This window comes from Neofelis nebulosa, chromosome 8 (genome assembly GCF_028018385.1).
Source record: "Neofelis nebulosa isolate mNeoNeb1 chromosome 8, mNeoNeb1.pri, whole genome shotgun sequence".
Lineage (NCBI taxonomy): Eukaryota > Metazoa > Chordata > Mammalia > Carnivora > Felidae > Neofelis > Neofelis nebulosa.
In genome coordinates, this window is record NC_080789.1 from 60,963,015 (window position 1) to 60,972,081 (window position 9,067).

At 36.1% G+C, this 9,067-nt stretch overlaps 1 pseudogene; it reads right to left on the minus strand.

Annotated features, from left to right (window-relative positions):
- Positions 1–4,786: 4,786 nt before the first annotated feature.
- On the minus strand, positions 4,787–5,789 carry LOC131483834 (olfactory receptor 9K2-like; annotated as a pseudogene).
- Positions 5,790–9,067: the final 3,278 nt, after the last annotated feature.

Sequence of the window (9,067 nt, forward strand, 5' to 3'; positions counted from 1 at the left end):
TCTCAAATGATATTTTTCTGAATATCATTTAAACAGTAGCATCTGAGTATCAAGGAAAATGGTAGATTCATTCACAATTAATTAATCATGAGAGGTCTAGGAATAAAATCAGTGGACCTCTTCTGTGAGATAGACAGACCTGACTTGAGCTGCCGTGATTCAGATCACACTCAACCTCCATTTCCAGACCCGAGTTGGTTCACACACAGCCACTAGAATGTAGAGAAGACTTGATATTCTCGAGTAAGATGTGAACTTAAATCCTTCCAACATGCCTTCCTTAAATCTTTTGGTAACTAATTCTGGGGTGACCAAATCTTGAAGTATATACCCTAACATTTTTTGGACTTTTAAAAATATTTAGATCCTGTCTCAGAACTAATCAGCAGAGACACAAAGAGTTGAACTTTTTACAGGTAAATATTTCCAAAAGTGAGCATTAGATAAGTTCAGATCCTATTTAGAATTTTTTTGTTTATTTTCCACCTCCTAATTTCTTGGAATGATGACTGACAACTCATCCTCTCCAGCCTTACAATTGTGGATGTGCAGCCAGAGCCAAAGAAATTTATATGTCTAATTACCTCACTTTTGCTTAAGTCATCGAAAGTTAATTTCTGTAAGTTGTCACAGAGAAATCTAAGTACAAGACATTCAATTAAAGAAACTGATGATAGTCATCACAGTGCCAAACAATGCAAATAAATGGATAGTTTTAAATGTTGATAAGGGAAGAAGAAGCCATTTCAAAAATCTAGAATCCATATTTCATAAAAGTAACAACAACTATAAAAATCAGTCTTTGGGCAGAAAACATGAATAGACATTTCTCTAAAGAAGACATCCGGATGGCCAACAGGCACATGAAAAGATGTTCAACGTCGCTCCTCATCAGGGAAATACAAATCAAAACCACACTCAGATATCACCTCACGCCAGTGAGAGTGGCCAAAATGAACAAATCAGGAGACTATAGATGCTGGAGAGGATGTGGAGAAATGGGAACCCTCTTGCACTGTTGGTGGGAATGCAAATTGGTGCAGCCGCTCTGGAAAGCAGTGTGGAGGTTCCTCAGAAAATTAAAAATAGACCTACCCTATGACCCAGCAATAGCACTGCTAGGAATTTATCCAAGGGATACAGGAGTACTGATGCATAGGGGCACTTGTACCCCAATGTTTAGAGCAGCACTCTCAACAATAGCCAAATTATGGAAAGAGCCTAAATGTCCATCAACTGATGAATGGATAAAGAAATTGTGGTTTATATACATAATGGAATACTACGTGGCAGTGAGAAAAAATGAAATATGGCCTTTTGTAGCAACGTGGATGGAACTGGAGAGTGTGATGCTAAGTAAAATAAGCCATACAGAGAAAGACAGATACCATATGGTTTCACTCTTATGTGGATCCTGAGAAACGTAACAGAAACCCTTGGGGGAGGGGAAGGAAAAAAAAAAAAAAAAGAGGTTAGAGTGGGAGAGAGCCAAAGCATAAGAGACTGTTAAAAACTGAGAACAGGGGCGCCTGGGTGGCGCAGTCGGTTAAGCGTCCGACTTCAGCCAGGTCACGATCTCGCGCTCCGTGAGTTCGAGCCCCGCGTCAGGCTCTGGGCTGATGGCTCGGAGCCTGGAGCCTGTTTCCGATTCTGTGTCTCCCTCTCTCTCTGCCCCTCCCCCGTTCATGCTCTGTCTCTCTCTGTCCCAAAAATAAATAAAAAATGTTGAAAAAAAAAAAATTAAAAAAAAAAAAAAAAAACAACTGAGAACAAACTGAGGGTTGATGGGGGGTGGGAGGGAGGGTAGGGTGGGTGATGGGTATTCAGGAGGGCACCTTTTGGGATGAGCACTGGGTGTTGTATGGAAACCAATTTGACAGTAAATTTCATATATTAAATAAATAAATAAATAAATAAATAAATAAATAAATAAAAATCAGTCTTTGATTAAAGTTTTTGAGTTTTTGTCTTTTTTCGTTACAAAGTCATGATAATTAAGAAATTACTTTGAAATGTACTCTTGTTTTCATGTTTCACTTCCAAGATATGTTGCTTTTTTTTATTTTTTAATCCCATCTCTTCTCTTCTTCCCCTCCCTCTCCAGGCCTCAATAGTAAGGGAGTTTTGTTCTCAGTGAGATCATTCAGATAATACCTTATACTCACTCAAAATTTTTATTGATTTTGTGACCTACACTGCTTTCAGAGGATTGGGCAAAGTGACATCTCATATACAACTCATAAGAATAAGAATAGCATAGTCCAATATCATCCAATATTACAACACTTGACAATATTTAATCAGTTCAGTTTCTCCAATCACTATAATAATTTAAATCTCATAATAAGAATTTGAAACTTTCCAAAGGAAAGACAATGAAGCAAGCTCTTGGTGCTTCCCCACAGATGCTTAATGTAGTCATTTAAATTTAATATCAGTTAGTCAACTTTAATATAAGTAAGTTAATGAAGTTTCAAACAGTGCTTAAAATGACTTGCAACTATCTGAATCATGATAGATGTCAGCATGCTGAATGTCAGCATTCTGGCAATAGAAAATATTATTATAAATGACCTCACCAAAGTTCTGCATCATTACACTAAACATTAAGTAAGCATTAACAGTACATAGCATTTAAAGACCAAATGCAGCACATTGTTATAGGACAACCAATATATGTGCATGTCCAAAAACTAGTAACCAGGGAAGATGAATCATCACACATAAGAGTGTTTAAGGTGTCTAATGTAATCTGCAGCCTCTTAAGATCATATGAATATTAAAAGATTTCTCTATGTGGATTTTTAGGTACAGTTTTAAAGACCCCTCAAAATAACAACATGATGTATATGTTGTGGAATATAACCTGCAAAGTCCCTTGGATGTGGCGGTGTTTCATTAACATTCCACGCAACATTGAAAAATAAGACATGCCAACAAAGGCCAACAAAAGGTTGGTAAGACATTGCGATGTTTTGATGGAATTTTGATGGCATGAGTAACAAGACAGGTATAAATTAGGCTCTACTTTTCAAGTAAGGCCTGTGAACCCAGGAACATTAGCAAGGAAAATGTTTATGGCAATTGAAAGAAAATTATAGAGACCTTATTTGGCACCTTTTAAAGCATTCTGCCTTGGTTTTCAACTTTCCCAGATTCCTTCAAGCATATGAAGTGGTTTCAGCAATGCCAGTCGCGAGGTTATGCATTGGAATACTGCTGTTATGACTATAAAACAGGATATACAATCAACCAGACTAAAAACTAAAACAAACAAATCCAGGCTGTATTCTAATCCAATATTCAAATCTTTTTCCCAACAGTCTTTAGTGACTGACACTTGTTAGATCTACCACAGAGTGACATTCTAATACTAATGGGCATCTAGTGGAAATAAGCAAAATCTAAGCCTACTTATTAATTCCAGACTAATAACAACCAATGCCAACGGTCACTTTCCCAAGGATGATCTGGATTCTTATTTCTCTCTCAAATGATGTTTTTCTGAATATCATTTAAACAGTAGCATATGAATACCAAGAAAAATGGTAGATTCATTCACAAGTTTAGGGAGGAGGGAATAAATACAACTTTGATTTCTAAAATCAATCACTTTGCTTCTCTCCTTTTATTTCCTAAATAAAAAATTTATTTATCAAGTCTCTTACCCTAATAAACATTAACCCATAAAGATGCTTGCCATTGTACATTCATCATAGGAGGCCTTTTACATAAACAAAACCAGAAAAAAAGAGACCTGAAAAAATATCAATATTTTATATTAGGTTGAGTTTGTGTCTGTTTTATATAGACTGGAATGAAGCACTGTAACTGTTTAGCTGAAGTATTATTTATATCAGTTGTAAAATCAGTAACTCTGACATGAATTTCTCCGTAACTTGGCCTCCCTCAACATCTTGATCACATTTTAAAATTACCCTATATCAAACTAATCCAAACACTCTCATGCATAGACAGAATAACACACATGCATGCACACACATATACTTCAAATAATCATAGATATTATTGTAAGGACTGTGATTTTTTTTTTAACAGATTTTCAACCTGACTTTATTTCTCTATGGCGTTTTTACTAGTTGCATAGTCACTACCAATGATTTGTATTATCCAAATGATACAGGGCATCAGCTGTAAAATACCATAAGCATCCTAAAATATACTCACAGTATTAGAGCAAAGTAGGGATGACCATCCCATTCAAAGAAAACCAAACAAAATGTCGTAATTTACCAAATCATGACAATTTTCCCTTGTTCCCTCTTTGGTCCCTTTAATTCAACAAGGATCACTGGCTATTCTACCTTTCCATTTTTTTCGTTATCTTATTTTCATGCACTCACATCTTTGGAATGACATTAAAAACAAAACACAGAATTAGCATTTATACTGAATATATTTGCATATAAAACCTGGTCACACAGTTTCTAAGTTAATCGTACTAGGTATTTTCTGTATCTCAATTTTACTTAGTTATACAGGGAAGAGAAACATTAAAATTCTATACTTCCCCATTTGCATAACATATTAATACCTGGAGACTAAGAAATATATAACTCCTTGTAGAAATATGCCAATGTTCATGGGTGTCCAGTATTTTCATATTTAACATTGCCTCGAGGAAATGTGAATAAGTTATTTGGAGCATTCTTTATGGGAAATTATTAATGCTGTGGAATAAAAGAGTTAACATGCTTTGTTTTGTTTTGTCTTTTAATCAGCCTGAACTTTAAATGTCTGAGTCTAGAAGATCAAGCAGACAAAATCAATTGGTACAAGAAACAGTAAAACAAGTGGAAGCAGATTTAAAGTAAAACTTTTCCTTCCATAGGACTTTTCTCATGGCATCTTTAACACCCTTATTTCTCAGAGAGTAGATTAAAGGGTTCAGCATAGGTGTGAACAAAATGTAACATACTGAAGCCACTTTACAAAGTTTAAGGTCATTGGGAGGTGTGAAATTGACAAAGGAAATAGTCTCAGAGCAAACTTATGATCCCCAGGTGGTAACTGTAAGTGGAGAAGGCTCTCTTCCTCCCTTCACTGGAGTGCATCTTTAAAGCTACAGACACAATATACATGTAACATACCACAATAACAACTATTGTGGGCAAAATAATGAGGACAGTCAGACTGAATGACACCATTTTATTCATAAAGATATTGGAACAGGAGATCTTCTCAACTGGGGTTGAATCACAATAGAAGTGATCAATGACTCGGGAAGCACAGAAAGACATTGAGAATGTTACACTGATTTGAAGGATGGAACTGACCCAGCCACAGAGATAGGAACCAGCCACCAACTGGATACAGAGGCTTGACATGCGGACAGTGTAAAGGAGTGGATTGCAGATGGCGATGAAGCGGTCATAGGCCATGGCTGCCAAGACAGAGGCCTCGGTGACCATGAAAAATGCATAAAGAAACAATTGAGTCACACAACCTGCAAAGGATATGGTCTTTTTGTGAGATAGGATGTTGACCACGGCTTTGGGTACAATAACAGTGAAGTAGGAGAGGTCAATGATGAACAGGTTGCCTAGGAAGAAATACTTTGGTGTGTTCAGCCGGGGATCAATCACAATGATGTCAGTCATGCTCAGGTTCTGCAGAAGGACCATCCCATAAACAATCAGGAATAGTAGGAAAAGGAGACTGTGGAGCTCTGGACAGACCCTGAAGCCTACAAGAATGAAGTCAGTCACTTCCGAGTGGTTGTCTCCTCCCTTACCACCCATGGCAAATTCTATTTCTCTATTATCACATATAACACTTCACATTAAAAGAGACCTGATAGCTGAAAAAACATCTTCATATTCATTACCCCATTAAGTTTACACACATGACTCTGTAATTGTTAGATGTCATTTGTGATTTCAAACATTAAAAGCTGATAAACTCCTCATAGTAAGAAAAATACACTTCCTTGAATTTAGCACTTAGTATTTATTTTTCTCATAATAATATTATGCTTCATTACAGTATAAAAATAAGTAAAAGTAAGACAAAGAAGCTAAAAGTATATTTCAAGATAATACGAATTTTCTACCAAAAAAAGAAAAAGAAAAAGAAAAACCCACAAAAAACAAAAAACAAAAAAACCCTCTTACGAGTACAGGTAAATTTCTAAAGGCCCAATTGTCTCATCTAGAGATCTTTTAAAATGCAATCTGCCTTCAGGGCGCCTGGGTGACTCAGTCGGTTAAGCGGTTAAGGTCTCACTTCGGCTCAGGTCATGATCTCTCACTCTGTGAGTTTGAGCCCTGCCCCAGGCTCTGTGCTGACAGCTCAGAGCCTGGAGCCTGTTTCAGATTCTGTGTCTCCCTCTCTCTGACCCTCCCCTGTTCTTGCTCTGTCTCTCTCTGTCTCAAAAATAAATAAACATTAAAAAAAAATTTTTTTTAAGTGCAATCTGCCTTCAACTTCTGGAAATAGTCTAATTTTATTTAAGTGCAAAACTAAAATTTAAGTGATGCCTTTATATATTTTATTCTGTGAAGTTTATTAACACTGTATTTTTTCCACATAAATCTGTCAAGAAATTCATGTCATCTCAAACTTTTCTAGATTTGAGAAAAAATTAAAACTTCAAAGTAAGGAACCAATAAAAAAAGGTCAACTGTGTAAAAGAATAGATTAGATAGCAAAGTTTATTGATTAGATAGCAAAGTTTATTGATGGTTGGAGCTCACTAGTATTAAGAATAAATATTTGGGGGGCGCCTGGGTGGCTCAGTTGGTTAAGTGTCCAACATCAGCTCAAGTCATGATCTCACAGTTGGTGGGTTTGAGCCCCGTGTCGGGCTCTGTGCTGTCAGTTCAGAGCCTGGAGCCTGCTTCAAATTTTTGTCTCCCTCTCTCTCTCTCTCTGTCCCTCCCCTGCTCATGCTCTGTGTCTCTCTCCTTGAAAAATAAATAAGCATTAATAAAATCATTTTGAAATGCAAGGAAAATATCTTTTAGACATGTAGGAAATGTTCTTGGCTGTCTTATTATATATCTAAAATAGGTGTGATTCCTTTTTAATTATTCTTACCTAAACATATTGTTTTTCTATTTTATGAACTTTTCCATGGAAAACTTCAGAGGTCCAAATTCTTTTTATTGCAATCTAGAAAAGAAAATGCATTTAAGAAATAAAAACTATCAGGGTGCCTGGGTGGTTCAGTCAGTTGAGCATCTGACTTTGGCTCAGGTCATGATCTCATGGTTCATGAGTTCGAGCCCCACATCAGTATCTGTGCTGACACCTTAGAGCTTGGGGCCTGCTTCGGATTCTGTATCTCCCTCTCTCTCCGCCCCTCCCCCGTTAGAACTCTCTCTCTCTCTCTCTCTCTGTCTCAAAAATAAGTAAACCTTAAAAAATTAAATAAATAAATAAATAAATAAATCTATCAATGACAATGCCAAAATTAAACATTTCAAATAATGTTTAATCCCCAAGAAAATAACAACCTCCTTAAGCACAACATGACTATATTTTTTGTTGGTGGCATTGCCTACGGAGCCATAATTTTTATTACCTATTATTAAAGCTTGCTCTTTCTTTAGTATAATTTTGTTTGAAAACCTGTTGTGTCTGTCTTCTGGAACACCAATGAACATGATGGACTAGGAATCTCCTTGGTTCCCTTAGAGAATTCCTGGTATTTCTCTACCAAAATTAAAGTAAGTGCCAATAGATCTATGAAATCAAGCTGCACAAAAATCTCTGCCTCCATGCTGACGTGTTTTGCAAACCTTTGAATGAAGATGGGAGCAAAATGGAAATTTAAGACCCATAACAAGATTTCCCAGTCTCTGACAACCTGCAAAAATAGTAGCAGCTAAAATCCACGGTAGTGGTAGTTTTTTCCAATCCTGTGAAACTATTTCAGAAAATAGCAGCATGAAGTTTTTTTGAAGTTTGGAGGAAACAGTCCCCCTGAGAGGGGACTGAAAATAAGTTAATTACAATTTCTTAATAAGGGCAAACTCCAGGGTCATCCCATGAGGGCTACAGGAGGAGTGAACATTCAGTATTATTTCTTAACCTGTTAAATACTCTTGGGACAATTACAAAATTATTTTGTACAAGACCCCTTGTTAGAAAGTATTTTTCTTTACAGTAAGCGAAAGTTTACTTCTCTGGAACTCTTATCAGTCTGATTGGCAGAGGCTTTAGCCAAATTTAAGGTAGGACATTGACTATCTCTACTTGATCCTCTAAATGACAAGCTTTCAAAATTTAAAAAGACAGATACACTCTTGACCCATAGTTTTCTCATTTCTGGATTTACTGTCTTTATTTTTTTTATTAAGCTGTCCCTGCAAGCTGCTGTTAGGTGATTTTTATCCTGCCAGTATCTCTGACAAATAATGCACCGTCAACGTTTGACATCACTCTTCCTATAAACTATCTCCTTGAAATATCGCTCTCTACTTGCAATTTATACTTCTTTTAAGGCATATAAGACTGAAAGATTTTTTCACATGTTGCCTCATATTCATCTTGCAGTCAAGGGCAACCTTTTTCTTTCCTTTGTTCTGTTTTGGCCTTATGTGAATTGCTTCTAAGCCAGATGTTCCTCGTCTGGTTCTGTGGATTTTTCCTACACCTTCTTTTTCCACACACCAGTTAGCAGTATTTTATACTTAGCCTCTTTTTATATTTTAGTCTATTGGATGTAGCCTAGATTCCTATGTTATAAAAGTCAGTTCTAATACATTTGTGGATCTCTACTATTACACAAATGGAAGTTATATCATACAGACTTCTACATTTTCACTGAAATAATTTTGGTGCAGAAAAAAAATCAAGATTTCTTAGTAAAGACTCCCTCCAGATTTATGAAGATCCATTAATTAATTTTAAAAATGTACACTTCATAAATCACTGTAAATGTCGCCTTTTTTCACAGACTCTAAAATATCTCATTAAAATAAAAACTCAGTATATGATAATCTTCTGAATGAGTATTAGCTTAATCAGAAAAAAGTTTCAGTTCACTTCTCCTGATTCTGGACTCACCAAACAACTTTGTGAAATCTAAGAAGATATCAGG